This window comes from Leptodactylus fuscus, chromosome 4 (genome assembly GCF_031893055.1).
Source record: "Leptodactylus fuscus isolate aLepFus1 chromosome 4, aLepFus1.hap2, whole genome shotgun sequence".
Lineage (NCBI taxonomy): Eukaryota > Metazoa > Chordata > Amphibia > Anura > Leptodactylidae > Leptodactylus > Leptodactylus fuscus.
Genome location: NC_134268.1, coordinates 3,387,009 through 3,403,227, shown reverse-complemented (window position 1 = coordinate 3,403,227; position 16,219 = coordinate 3,387,009).

The window sequence follows — 16,219 nt, the reverse complement described above, 5'->3', positions numbered from 1 at the left end:
CTTGGTCTTATCCCCACCCCGTGGTCTTATCCACACCCCCTAGTGTTAACCCCGCCTCCTGGCATTATCCCCCTCCCCCTGTTATAATCCCCCTCCTCCGTTATAATCCCCCTCCCCCTGTTATAATCTCCACCCCTGATTTTATCCCCGCCCCCGGTCTTATCTCCGCCCCTTGGTCTTATCCCCACCCCTTGGTCTTATCCCCATCCCCTAGTGTTAACCCCACCCCCTGGCATTATCTCCCTCCCTCTTTTATAATCTCCACCCCCAACATTATCCCGCCCCTGTCATTTCCCCCTCCCCATTCCCATAATACACCATTCAGAGCCCCCAACATGGTACAAGTAGCATCAAGAAAACCAAAACTTTACAGGTCACAAAAACACTTGACGTCCATCATCATCAAACACTGACAAGAATAAGTCATCCCAGTTAAAGGGGTTCCCCAACCGGAAAATCCATCTCCTGTGCAGGGAACAGCAAACGAAAGACAACGCTAACACCTTCTTCCTGAAGTAATGGCGTCCTGACACTGCAGAGATCTGGTTCTGTGGGTCAGTGACGGCCATAGGCCCCTTCATCAGTAAGGGAGGCCCCCGCCTGGGTCAGTACATCACCGCTCACAGGGGCTACGATCAGGCCAGGGGTGACATTTATTAGCCTAAAGGGAATCAGTGACTTTTTGTCTTTTGGACATGGTCGGGAGACCCCTTTAGCAAACACAGGAAACCTGCAGTCACCAAAATGTTACAGATGGATTGTAAAACCTTCGCTGCCGCTTTATACACAATGTTACATTTGTTATCGGACGTTGTATCCACAAATCTGACTATGAAAGGGTTAATAGAACAATACAGGCCGAGCAGGGAATATTCCAGATTACCAGATGGATCAGGGTCTGGTCTGTGCTGTTACATAGGACTGCGGGTGTCCGGCTCTGCTACATCTCTATAGACACCGGTATTATAAGGGCAGCGATATATAAGGTTCTTCTGGCCGCTGTACTGCAGAGATATATCCAGGATCACCTGGCCATGCGGTGAGATGCTCTGCAGCAGGAGGCGGCCATTACAGGCATTAAGTGAGGGCAGATATTACAGTACAGCAGGAGATGCCTCCTATAGCTATAGGAAGATATCAGGAGACTATATCAGCAAAGCAGTGACACCACCCGCACATTATACCCCATCATACAGCGCTCCGTCCTGTCCCCAAACTCGCCCTCCTCTCCTTAACAAGTCGTGCGGCTCCAGGTGTCAGCACTTACAATTCCCACTGCACTCCTGGAGTTATTAGCTCGCCTGCTGCGACACTGCTGCGTGATCTCTTACTGTAGTCACTTATATAATCCCCCCCCCCTCCGCACCGCTAAATCTGTCATGGAAAAGCTTCCTCCCGGGCAACATTACCAGCGATAACCTGCAGCAAAGCAGCGGAAGACGTCAAATGAGAGGAAAGACTTCATATAGGACGGAAGATCGCAGAACAGAGACACAAAGCGCAGGACGCAAAACACAGCGCAAATCTACCCGCATATACTAAGTGTAACAACGAATATAGCGAACACCGGCAGTCCTATGTAACACCACAGATAACACAGTGATAACTCTCTATATACAGGTAATGTAGTAGATGTCACTGGCAGTCCTATGTAACACCACAGATAACACAGTGATAACTCTCTATATACAGGTAATGTAGTAGATGTCACCGGCAGTCCTATGTAACACCACAGATAACACAGTGCTAACTCTCTGTATACAGGTAATGTAGTAGATGTCACCGGCAGTCCTATGTAACACCACAGATAACACAGTGATAACTCTCTGAGTACAGGTAATGTAGTAGATGTCACTGGCAGTCCTATGTAACACCACAGATAACACAGTGATAACTCTCTATATACAGGTAATGTAGTAGATGTCACTGGCAGTCCTATGTAACACCACAGATAACACAGTGATAACTCTCTATATACAGGTAATGTAGTAGATGTCACCGGCAGTCCTATGTAACACCACAGATAACACAGTGATAACTCTCTGAGTACAGGTAATGTAGTAGATGTCACCGGCAGTCCCATGTAAAACCACAGATAACACAGTGATAACTCTCTGAGTACAGGTAATGTAGTAGATGTCACCGGCAGTCCTATGTAACACCACAGATAACACAATGATAACTCTCTGAGTACAGGTAATGTAGTAGATGTCACCGGCAGTCCTATGTAACACCACAGATAACACAGTGATACCTCTCTGAGTACAGGTAATGTAGTAGATGTCACCGGCAGTCCTATGTAACACCACATATAACACAAGGATAACTCAATATATACAGGTAATGTAGTAGATGTCACCGGCAGTCCCATGTAACACCACAGATAACACAGTAATAACTGTCTATATACAGGTAATGTAGTAGATGTAACTGGCAGTCCTATGTAACACCACAGATAACACAGTGATAACTCTCTATATACAGGTAATGTAGTAGATGTCACCGGCAGTCCTATGTAACACCACAGATAACACAGTGATAACTCTCTGAGTACAGGTAGATGTCACCGGCAGTCCCATGTAACACCACAGATAACCCAGTGATAACTCTCTGAGTACAGGTAGATGTCACTGGCAGTCCCATGTAACACCACAGATAACATAGTGATAACTCTCTATATACAGGTAATGTAGTAGATGTCACCGGCAGTCCTATGTAACACCACAGATAACACAGTGATAACTCTCTATATACAGGTAATGTAGTAGATGTCACCGGCAGTCCTATGTAACACCACAGATAACACAGTGATAACTCTCTATATACAGGTAATGTAGTAGATGTCACCGGCAGTCCTATGTAACACCACAGATAACACAGTGATATCTCTCTATATACAGGTAATGTAGTAGATGTGACCGGCAGTCCTATGTAACACTACAGATAACACAGTGATATCTCTCTATATACAGGTAATGTAATAGATGTCACCGGCAGTCCTATGTAACACCACAGATAACACAGTGATAACTCTCTATATACAGGTAATGTAGTAGATGTCACCGGCAGTCCTATGTAACACCACAGATAACACAGTGATATCTCTCTATATACAGGTAATGTAGTAGATGTTACCGGCAGTCCTATGTAACACTACAGATAACACAGTGATAACTCTCTATATACAGGTAATGTAGTAGATGTCACCGGCAGTCCTATGTAACACCACAGATAACACAGTGATAACTCTCTATATACAGGTAATGTAGTAGATGTCACCAGCAGTCCTATGTAACACCACAGATAACACAGTGATAACTCTCTGAGTACAGGTAATGTAGTAGATGTCACCGGCAGTCCTATGTAACACCACAGATAACACAGTGATAACTCTCTATATACAGGTAATGTAGTAGATGTCACCGGCAGTCCTATGTAACACCACAGATAACACAGTGATAACTCTCTATATACAGGTAATGTAGTAGATGTCACCGGCAGTCCTATGTAACACCACAGATAACACAGTGATAACTCTCTATATACAGGTAATGTAGTAGATGTCACCGGCAGTCCTATGTAACACCACAGATAACACAGTGATAACTCTCTATATACAGGTAATGTAGTAGATGTCACCGGCAGTCCTATGTAACACCACAGATAACACAGTGATATCTCTCTATATACAGGTAATGTAGTAGATGTTACCGGCAGTCCTATGTAACACTACAGATAACACAGTGATAACTCTCTATATACAGGTAATGTAGTAGATGTCACCGGCAGTCCTATGTAACACCACAGATAACACAGTGATAACTATCTATATACAGGTAATGTAGTAGATGTCACCAGCAGTCCTATGTAACACCACAGATAACACAGTGATAACTCTCTGAGTACAGGTAATGTAGTAGATGTCACCGGCAGTCCTATGTAACACCACAGATAACACAGTGATAACTCTCTATATACAGGTAATGTAGTAGATGTCACCGGCAGTCCTATGTAACACCACAGATAACACAGTGATAACTCTCTATATACAGGTAATGTAGTAGATGTCACCGGCAGTCCTATGTAACACTACAGATAACACAGTGATAACTCTCTATATACAGGTAATGTAGTAGATGTCACCGGCAGTCCTATGTAACACCACAGATAACACAGTGATATCTCTCTGAGTACAGGTAATGTAGTAGATGTCACCGGCAGTCCTATGTCACACCACAGATAACACAGTGATAACTCTCTATATACAGGTAATGTAGTAGATGTCACCGGCAGTCCTATATAACACCACAGATAACACAGTGATAACTCTCTATATACAGGTAATGTAGTAGATGTCACCGGCAGTCCTATGTAACACCACAGATAACACAGTGATAACTCTCTATATACAGGTAATGTAGTAGATGTCACCGGCAGTCCTATGTAACACCACAGATAACACAGTGATAACTCTCTATATACAGGTAATGTAGTAGATGTCACCGGCAGTCCCATGTAACACTACAGATAACACAGTGATAACTCTCTATATACAGGTAATGTAGTAGATGTCACCGGCAGTCCTATGTAACACCACAGATAACACAGTGATAACTCTCTATATACAGGTAATGTAGTAGATGTCACCGGCAGTCCTATGTAACACCACAGATAACACAGTGATAACTCTCTATATACAGGTAATGTAGTAGATGTCACCGGCAGTCCTATGTAACACCACAGATAACACAGTGATAACTCTCTATATACAGGTAATGTAATAGATGTCACCGGCAGTCCTATGTAACACCACAGATAACACAGTGATAACTCTCTATATACAGGTAATGTAGTAGATGTCACCGGCAGTCCTATGTAACACCACAGATAACACAGTGATAACTCTCTATATACAGGTAATGTAGTAGATGTCACCGGCAGTCCTATGTAACACTACAGATAACACAGTGATAACTCTCTATATACAGGTAATGTAGTAGATGTCACCGGCAGTCCTATGTAACACCACAGATAACACAGTGATATCTCTCTGAGTACAGGTAATGTAGTAGATGTCACCGGCAGTCCTATGTCACACCACAGATAACACAGTGATAACTCTCTATATACAGGTAATGTAGTAGATGTCACCGGCAGTCCTATATAACACCACAGATAACACAGTGATAACTCTCTATATACAGGTAATGTAGTAGATGTCACCGGCAGTCCTATGTAACACCACAGATAACACAGTGATAACTCTCTATATACAGGTAATGTAGTAGATGTCACCGGCAGTCCTATGTAACACCACAGATAACACAGTGATAACTCTCTATATACAGGTAATGTAGTAGATGTCACCGGCAGTCCCATGTAACACTACAGATAACACAGTGATAACTCTCTATATACAGGTAATGTAGTAGATGTCACCGGCAGTTCTATGTAACACCACAGATAACACAGTGATAACTCTCTATATACAGGTAATGTAGTAGATGTCACCGGCAGTCCTATGTAACACCACAGATAACACAGTGATATCTCTCTATATACAGGTAATGTAGTAGATGTGACCGGCAGTCCTATGTAACACTACAGATAACACAGTGATAACTCTCTATATACAGGTAATGTATTAGATGTCACCGGCAGTCCTATGTAACACCACAGATAACACAGTGATAACTCTCTGAGTACAGGTAATGTAGTAGATGTCACCGGCAGTCCTATGTAACACCACAGATAACAGTGATAACTCTCTATATACAGGTAATGTAGTAGATGTCACCGGCAGTCCTATGTAACACTACAGATAACACAGTGATAACTCTCTGAGTACAGGTAATGTAGTAGATGTCACCGGCAGTCCTATGTAACACCACAGATAACACAGTGATAACTCTCTATACACAGGTAATGTAGTAGATGACACCTGCAGTCCTATGTAACACCACAGATAACACAGTGATAACTCTCTATATACAGGTAATGTAGTAGATGTCACTGGCAGTCCTATGTAACACTACAGATAACACAGTGATAACTCTCTATATACAGGTAATGTAGTAGATGTCACCGGCAGTCCTATGTAACACCACAGATAACACAGTGATAACTCTCTGAGTACAGGTAGATGTCACCATCAGTCCCATGTAACACCACAGATAACACAGTGATAACTCTCTGAGTACAGGTAGGTGTCACCGGCAGTCCCATGTAACACCACAGATAACACAGTGATAACTCTCTATATACAGGTAATGTAGTAGATGTCACCGGCAGTCCCATGTAACACTACAGATAACACAGTGATAACTCTCTATATACAGGTAATGTAGTAGATGTCACCGGCAGTCCTATGTAACACCACAGATAACACAGTGATAACTCTCTATATACAGGTAATGTAGTAGATGTGACCGGCAGTCCTATGTAACACCACAGATAACACAGTGATATCTCTCTATATACAGGTAATGTAGTAGATGTCACCGGCAGTCCTATGTAACACCACAGATAACACAGTGATAACTCTCTATATACAGGTAATGTAGTAGATGTCACCGGCAGTCCTATGTAACACCACAGATAACACAGTGATAACTCTCTATATACAGGTAATGTAGTAGATGTCACCGGCAGTCCCATGTAACACTACAGATAACACAGTGATAACTCTCTATATACAGGTAATGTAGTAGATGTCACCGGCAGTCCTATGTAACACCACAGATAACACAGTGATAACTCTCTATATACAGGTAATGTAGTAGATGTGACCGGCAGTCCTATGTAACACCACAGATAACACAGTGATATCTCTCTATATACAGGTAATGTAGTAGATGTGACCGGCAGTCCTATGTAACACTACAGATAACACAGTGATAACTCTCTATATACAGGTAATGTATTAGATGTCACCGGCAGTCCTATGTAACACCACAGATAACACAGTGATAACTCTCTGAGTACAGGTAATGTAGTAGATGTCACCGGCAGTCCTATGTAACACCACAGATAACACAGTGATAACTCTCTATATTCAGGTAATGTAATAGATGTCACCGGCAGTCCTATGTAACACCACAGATAACACAGTGATAACTCTCTGAGTACAGGTAATGTAGTAGATGTCACCGGCAGTCCTATGTAACACCACAGATAACACAGTGATAACTCTCTATATACAGGTAATGTAGTAGATGTCACCGGCAGTCCTATGTAACACTACAGATAACACAGTGATAACTCTCTGAGTACAGGTAATGTAGTAGATGTCACCGGCAGTCCTATGTAACACCACAGATAACACAGTGATAACTCTCTATATTCAGGTAATGTAGTAGACGTCACCGGCAGTCCTATGTAACACCACAGATAACACAGTGATAACTCTCTATACACAGGTAATGTAGTAGATGACACCTGCAGTCCTATGTAACACTACAGATAACACAGTGATAACTCTCTATATACAGGTAATGTAGTAGATGTCACTGGCAGTCCTATGTAACACTACAGATAACACAGTGATAACTCTCTGAGTACAGGTAGGTGTCACCGGCAGTCCCATGTAACACCACAGATAACACGGTGATAACTCTCTATATACAGGCAATGTAGTAGATGTCACCGGCAGTCCTATGTAACAACACAGATAACACAGTGATAACTCTCTGAGTACAGGTAATGTAGTAGATGTCACCGACAGTCCTATGTAACACCACAGATAACACAGGGATAACTCTCTATATACAGGTAATGTAGTAGATGTCACCGGCAGTCCTATGTAACACCACAGATAACACAGTGATAACTCTCTATATTCAGGTAATGTAATAGATGTCACCGGCAGTCCTATGTAACACCACAGATAACACAGTGATAACTCTCTGAGTACAGGTAATGTAGTAGATGTCACCGGCAGTCCTATGTAACACCACAGATAACACAGTGATAACTCTCTATATACAGGTAATGTAGTAGATGTCACCGGCAGTCCTATGTAACACTACAGATAACACAGTGATAACTCTCTGAGTACAGGTAATGTAGTAGATGTCACCGGCAGTCCTATGTAACACCACAGATAACACAGTGATAACTCTCTATATGCAGGTCATGTAGTAGATGTCACCAGCAGTCCTATGTAACACCACAGATAACACAGTGATAACTCTCTATACACAGGTAATGTAGTAGATGACACCTGCAGTCCTATGTAACACCACAGATAACACAGTGATAACTCTCTATATACAGGTAATGTAGTAGATGTCACCGGCAGTCCTATGTAACACCACAGATAACACAGTGATAACTCTCTGAGTACAGGTAGATGTCACCATCAGTCCCATGTAACACCACAGATAACACAGTGATAACTCTCTGAGTACAGGTAGGTGTCACCGGCAGTCCCATGTAACACCACAGATAACACGGTGATAACTCTCTATATACAGGCAATGTAGTAGATGTCACCGGCAGTCCTATGTAACAACACAGATAACACAGTGATAACTCTCTGAGTACAGGTAATGTAGTAGATGTCACCGGCAGTCCTATGTAACACCACAGATAACACAGGGATAACTCTCTATATACAGGTAATGTAGTAGATGTCACCGACAGTCCTATGTAACACCACAGATAACACAGTGATAACTCTCTATATACAGGTAATGTAATAGATGTCACCGGCAGTCCTATGTAACACCACAGATAACACAGTGATAACTCTCTATATACAGGTAATGTAGTAGATGTCACCGGCAGTCCTATGTAACACCACAGATAACACAGTGATAACTCTCTATATACAGGTAATGTAGTAGATGTCACCGGCAGTCCTATGTAACACCACAGATAACACAGTGATAACTCTCTATATACAGGTAATGTGGTAGATGTCACCGGCAGTCCCATGTAACACCACAGATAACACAGTGATAACTCTCTGAGTACAGGTAATGTAGTAGATGTCACCGGCAGTCCTATGTAACACTACAGATAACACAGTGATAACTCTCTGAGTACAGGTAATGTAGTAGATGTCACCGGCAGTCCTATGTAACACCACAGATAACACACAGTGATAACTCTCTATATACAGGTAATGTAATAGATGTCACCGTCAGTCCCATGTAACACCACAGATAACACAGTGATAACTCTCTATATACAGGTAATGTAATAGATGTCACCGGCAGTCCTATGTAACACCACAGATAACACAGTGATAACTCTCTATATACAGGTAATGTAGTAGATGTCACCAGCAGTCCTATGTAACACCACAGATAATACAGTGATAACTCTCTGAGTACAGGTAATGTAGTAGATGTCACCGGCAGTCCTATGTAACACCACAGATAACACAGTGATAACTCTCTATATACAGGTAATGTAGTAGATGTCACCGGCAGTCCCATGTAACACCACAGATAACACAGTGATAACTCTCTATATACAGGTAATGTAGTAGATGTCACCGGCAGTCCTATGTAACACCACAGATAACACAGTGATAACTCTCTATATACAGGTAATGTAGTAGATGTCACCGGCAGTCCCATGTAACACCACAGATAACACAGTGATAACTCTCTGAGGACAGGTAATGTAGTAGATGTTACCGGCAGTCCCATGTAACACCACAGATAACACAGTGATAACTCTCTATATACAGGTAATGTAGTAGATGTCACCGGCAGTCCTATGTAACACCACAGATAACACAGTGATAACTCTCTATATACAGGTAATGTAGTAGATGTCACCGGCAGTCCTATGTAACACCACAGATAACACACAGTGATAACTCTCTATATACAGGTAATGTAATAGATGTCACCGTCAGTCCCATGTAACACCACAGATAACACAGTGATAACTCTCTATATACAGGTAATGTAATAGATGTCACCGGCAGTCCTATGTAACACCACAGATAACACAGTGATAACTCTCTATATACAGGTAATGTAGTAGATGTCACCAGCAGTCCTATGTAACACCACAGATAATACAGTGATAACTCTCTGAGTACAGGTAATGTAGTAGATGTCACCGGCAGTCCTATGTAACACCACAGATAACACAGTGATAACTCTCTATATACAGGTAATGTAGTAGATGTCACCGGCAGTCCTATGTAACACCACAGATAACACAGTGATAACTCTCTATATACAGGTAATGTAGTAGATGTCACCGGCAGTCCTATGTAACACCACAGATAACACAGTGATAACTCTCTATATACAGGTAATGTAGTAGATGTCACCGGCAGTCCTATGTAACACCACAGATAACACAGTGATAACTCTCTATATACAGGTAATGTAGTAGATGTCACCGGCAGTCCTATGTAACACCACAGATAACACAGTGATAACTCTCTATATACAGGTAATGTAGTAGATGTCACCGGCAGTCCTATGTAACACCACAGATAACACAGTGATAACTCTCTGAGTACAGGTAATGTAGTAGATGTCACCGGCAGTCCTATGTAACACCATAGATAACACAGTGATAACTCTCTATATACAGGTAATGTAGTAGATGTCACCGGCAGTCCTATGTAACACCACAGATAACACAGTGATAACTCTCTATATACAGGTAATGTAGTAGATGTCACCGGCAGTCCTATGTAACACCACAGATAACACAGTGATTACTCTCTGAGTACAGGTAATGTGGTAGATGTCACCGGCAGTCCCATGTAACACCACAGATAACACAGTGATAACTCTCTGAGTACAGGTAATGTAGTAGATGTCACTGGCAGTCCTATGTAACACCAGATATAACACAGTGATAACTCTCTATATACAGGTAATGTAGTAGATGTCACCGGCAGTCCTATGTAACACCACAGATAACACAGTGATAACTCTCTATATTCAGGCAATGTAGTAGATGTCACCGGCAGTCCTCTGTAACACTACAGATAACACAGTGATAACTCTCTGAGTACAGGTAATGTAGTAGATGTCACCGGCAGTCCCATGTAACACCACAGATAACACAGTGATAACTCTCTGAATACAGGTAGATGTCACCGGCAGTCCCATGTAACACCACAGATAACACAGTGATAACTCTCTGAGGACAGGTAATGTAGTAGATGTTACCGGCAGTCCCATGTAACACCACAGATAACACAGTGATTACTCTCTATATACAGGTAATGTAGTAGATGTCACCGGCAGTCCTATGTAACACCACAGATAACACAGTGATAACTCTCTATATGCAGGTCATGTAGTAGATGTCACCAGCAGTCCTATGTAACACTACAGATAACACAGTGATAACTCTATATACAGGTAATGTAGTAGATGTCACCGGCAGTCCTATGTAACACCACAGATAACACAGTGATAACTCTCTATATTCAGGTAATGTAGTAGATGTCACCGGCAGTCCTATGTAACACTACAGATAACACAGTGATAACTCTCTATATACAGGTAATGTAGTAGATGTCACCGGCAGTCCTATGTAACACCACAGATAACACAGTGATATCTCTCTATATACAGGTAATGTAGTAGATGTGACCGGCAGTCCTATGTAACACCACAGATAACACAGTGATAACTCTCTATATACAGGTAATGTAGTAGATGTCACCGGCAGTCCTATGTAACAACACAGATAACACAGTGATAACTCTCTGAGTACAGGTAATGTAGTAGATGTCACCGGCAGTCCTATGTCACACCACAGATAACACAGTGATAACTCTCTATATACAGGTAATGTAGTAGATGTCACCGGCAGTCCTATGTAACACCACAGATAACACAGTGATAACTCTCTATATACAGGTAATGTAGTAGATGTCACCGGCAGTCCTATGTAACACTACAGATAACACAGTGATAACTCTCTATATACAGGTAATGTAGTAGATGTCACCGGCAGTCCTATGTAACACCACAGATAACACAGTGATAACTCTCTATATACAGGTAATGTAGTAGATGTCACCGGCAGTCCCATGTAACACTACAGATAACACAGTGATAACTCTCTATATACAGGTAATGTATTAGATGTCACCGGCAGTCCTATGTAACACCACAGATAACACAGTGATAACTCTCTGAGTACAGGTAATGTAGTAGATGTCACCGGCAGTCCTATGTAACACCACAGATAACACAGTGATAACTCTCTATATTCAGGTAATGTAATAGATGTCACCGGCAGTCCTATGTAACACCACAGATAACACAGTGATAACTCTCTGAGTACAGGTAATGTAGTAGATGTCACCGGCAGTCCTATGTAACACCACAGATAACACAGTGATAACTCTCTATATACAGGTAATGTAGTAGATGTCACCGGCAGTCCTATGTAACACTACAGATAACACAGTGATAACTCTCTGAGTACAGGTAATGTAGTAGATGTCACCGGCAGTCCTATGTAACACCACAGATAACACAGTGATAACTCTCTATATTCAGGTAATGTAGTAGACGTCACCGGCAGTCCTATGTAACACCACAGATAACACAGTGATAACTCTCTATACACAGGTAATGTAGTAGATGACACCTGCAGTCCTATGTAACACCACAGATAACACAGTGATATCTCTCTATATACAGGTAATGTAGTAGATGTCACCGGCAGTCCTATGTAACACCACAGATAACACAGTGATATCTCTCTATATACAGGTAATGTAGTAGATGTGACCGGCAGTCCTATGTAACACTACAGATAACACAGTGATAACTCTCTATATACAGGTAATGTATTAGATGTCACCGGCAGTCCTATGTAACACCACAGATAACACAGTGATAACTCTCTGAGTACAGGTAATGTAGTAGATGTCACCGGCAGTCCTATGTAACACCACAGATAACACAGTGATAACTCTCTATATTCAGGTAATGTAATAGATGTCACCGGCAGTCCTATGTAACACCACAGATAACACAGTGATAACTCTCTGAGTACAGGTAATGTAGTAGATGTCACCGGCAGTCCTATGTAACACCACAGATAACACAGTGATAACTCTCTATATACAGGTAATGTAGTAGATGTCACCGGCAGTCCTATGTAACACTACAGATAACACAGTGATAACTCTCTGAGTACAGGTAATGTAGTAGATGTCACCGGCAGTCCTATGTAACACCACAGATAACACAGTGATAACTCTCTATATTCAGGTAATGTAGTAGACGTCACCGGCAGTCCTATGTAACACCACAGATAACACAGTGATAACTCTCTATACACAGGTAATGTAGTAGATGACACCTGCAGTCCTATGTAACACTACAGATAACACAGTGATAACTCTCTATATACAGGTAATGTAGTAGATGTCACTGGCAGTCCTATGTAACACTACAGATAACACAGTGATAACTCTCTATATACAGGTAATGTAGTAGATGTCACCGGCAGTCCTATGTAACACCACAGATAACACAGTGATAACTCTCTATATACAGGTAATGTAGTAGATGTCACCGGCAGTCCTATGTAACACCACAGATAACACAGTGATAACTCTCTGAGTACAGGTAGATGTCACCATCAGTCCCATGTAACACCACAGATAACACAGTGATAACTCTCTGAGTACAGGTAGGTGTCACCGGCAGTCCCATGTAACACCACAGATAACACGGTGATAACTCTCTATATACAGGCAATGTAGTAGATGTCACCGGCAGTCCTATGTAACAACACAGATAACACAGTGATAACTCTCTGAGTACAGGTAATGTAGTAGATGTCACCGACAGTCCTATGTAACACCACAGATAACACAGGGATAACTCTCTATATACAGGTAATGTAGTAGATGTCACCGACAGTCCTATGTAACACCACAGATAACACAGTGATAACTCTCTATATACAGGTAATGTAATAGATGTCACCGGCAGTCCTATGTAACACCACAGATAACACAGTGATAACTCTCTATATACAGGTAATGTAGTAGATGTCACTGGCAGTCCTATGTAACACCACAGATAACACAGTGATAACTCTCTATATACAGGTAATGTGGTAGATGTCACCGGCAGTCCCATGTAACACCACAGATAACACAGTGATAACTCTCTGAGTACAGGTAATGTAGTAGATGTCACCGGCAGTCCTATGTAACACTACAGATAACACAGTGATAACTCTCTGAGTACAGGTAATGTAGTAGATGTCACCGGCAGTCCTATGTAACACCACAGATAACACACAGTGATAACTCTCTATATACAGGTAATGTAGTAGATGTCACTGGCAGTCCTATGTAACACCACAGATAACACAGTGATAACTCTCTATATACAGGTAATGTAGTAGATGTCACCGGCAGTCCTATGTAACACCACAGATAACACAGTGATAACTCTCTATATACAGGTAATGTAGTAGATGTCACCGGCAGTCCTATGTAACACTACAGATAACACAGTGATAACTCTCTATATACAGGTAATGTAGTAGATGTCACCGGCAGTCCTATGTAACACCACAGATAACACAGTGATATCTCTCTGAGTACAGGTAATGTAGTAGATGTCACCGGCAGTCCTATGTAACACCACAGATAACACAGTGATAACTCTCTATATACAGGTAATGTAGTAGATGTCACCGGCAGTCCTATGTAACACCACAGATAACACAGTGATAACTCTCTATATACAGGTAATGTAGTAGATGTCACCGGCAGTCCTATGTAACAACACAGATAACACAGTGATAACTCTCTGAGTACAGGTAATGTAGTAGATGTCACCGGCAGTCCTATGTCACACCACAGATAACACAGTGATAACTCTCTATATACAGGTAATGTAGTAGATGTCACCGGCAGTCCTATGTAACACCACAGATAACACAGTGATAACTCTCTATATACAGGTAATGTAGTAGATGTCACCGGCAGTCCTATGTAACACCACAGATAACACAGTGATAACTCTCTATATACAGGTAATGTAGTAGATGTCACCGGCAGTCCTATGTAACACCACAGATAACACAGTGATAACTCTCTATATACAGGTAATGTAGTAGATGTCACCGGCAGTCCCATGTAACACTACAGATAACACAGTGATAACTCTCTATATACAGGTAATGTAGTAGATGTCACCGGCAGTCCTATGTAACACCACAGATAACACAGTGATAACTCTCTATATACAGGTAATGTAGTAGATGTCACCGGCAGTCCTATGTAACACCACAGATAACACAGTGATATCTCTCTATATACAGGTAATGTAGTAGATGACACCGGCAGTCCTATGTAACACCACAGATAACAAAGTGATAACTCTCTATATTCAGGTAATGTAGTAGATGTGACCGGCAGTCCTATGTAACACCACAGATAACACAGTGATATCTCTCTATATACAGGTAATGTAGTAGATGTGACCGGCAGTCCTATGTAACACTACAGATAACACAGTGATAACTCTCTATATACAGGTAATGTATTAGATGTCACCGGCAGTCCTATGTAACACCACAGATAACACAGTGATAACTCTCTGAGTACAGGTAATGTAGTAGATGTCACCGGCAGTCCTATGTAACACCACAGATAACACAGTGATAACTCTCTGAGTACAGGTAATGTAGTAGATGTCACCGGCAGTCCTATGTAACACCACAGATAACACAGTGATAACTCTCTGAGTACAGGTAATGTAGTAGATGTCACCGGCAGTCCCATGTAACACCACAGATAACACAGTGATAACTCTCTATATACAGGTAATGTAGTAGATGTGACCGGCAGTCCTATGTAACACCACAGATAACACAGTGATAACTTTCTATATACAGGTAATGTAGTAGATGTCACCGGCAGTCCTATGTAACACTACAGATAACACAGTGATAACTCTCTGAGTACAGGTAATGTAGTAGATGTCACCGGCAGTCCTATGTAACACCACAGATAACACAGTGATAACTCTCTATATTCAGGTAATGTAGTAGACGTCACCGGCAGTCCTATGTAACACCACAGATAACACAGTGATAACTCTCTATACACAGGTAATGTAGTAGATGACACCTGCAGTCCTATGTAACACCACAGATAACACAGTGATAACTCTCTATATACAGGTAATGTAGTAGATGTCACTGGCAGTCCTATGTAACACTACAGATAACACAGTGATAACTC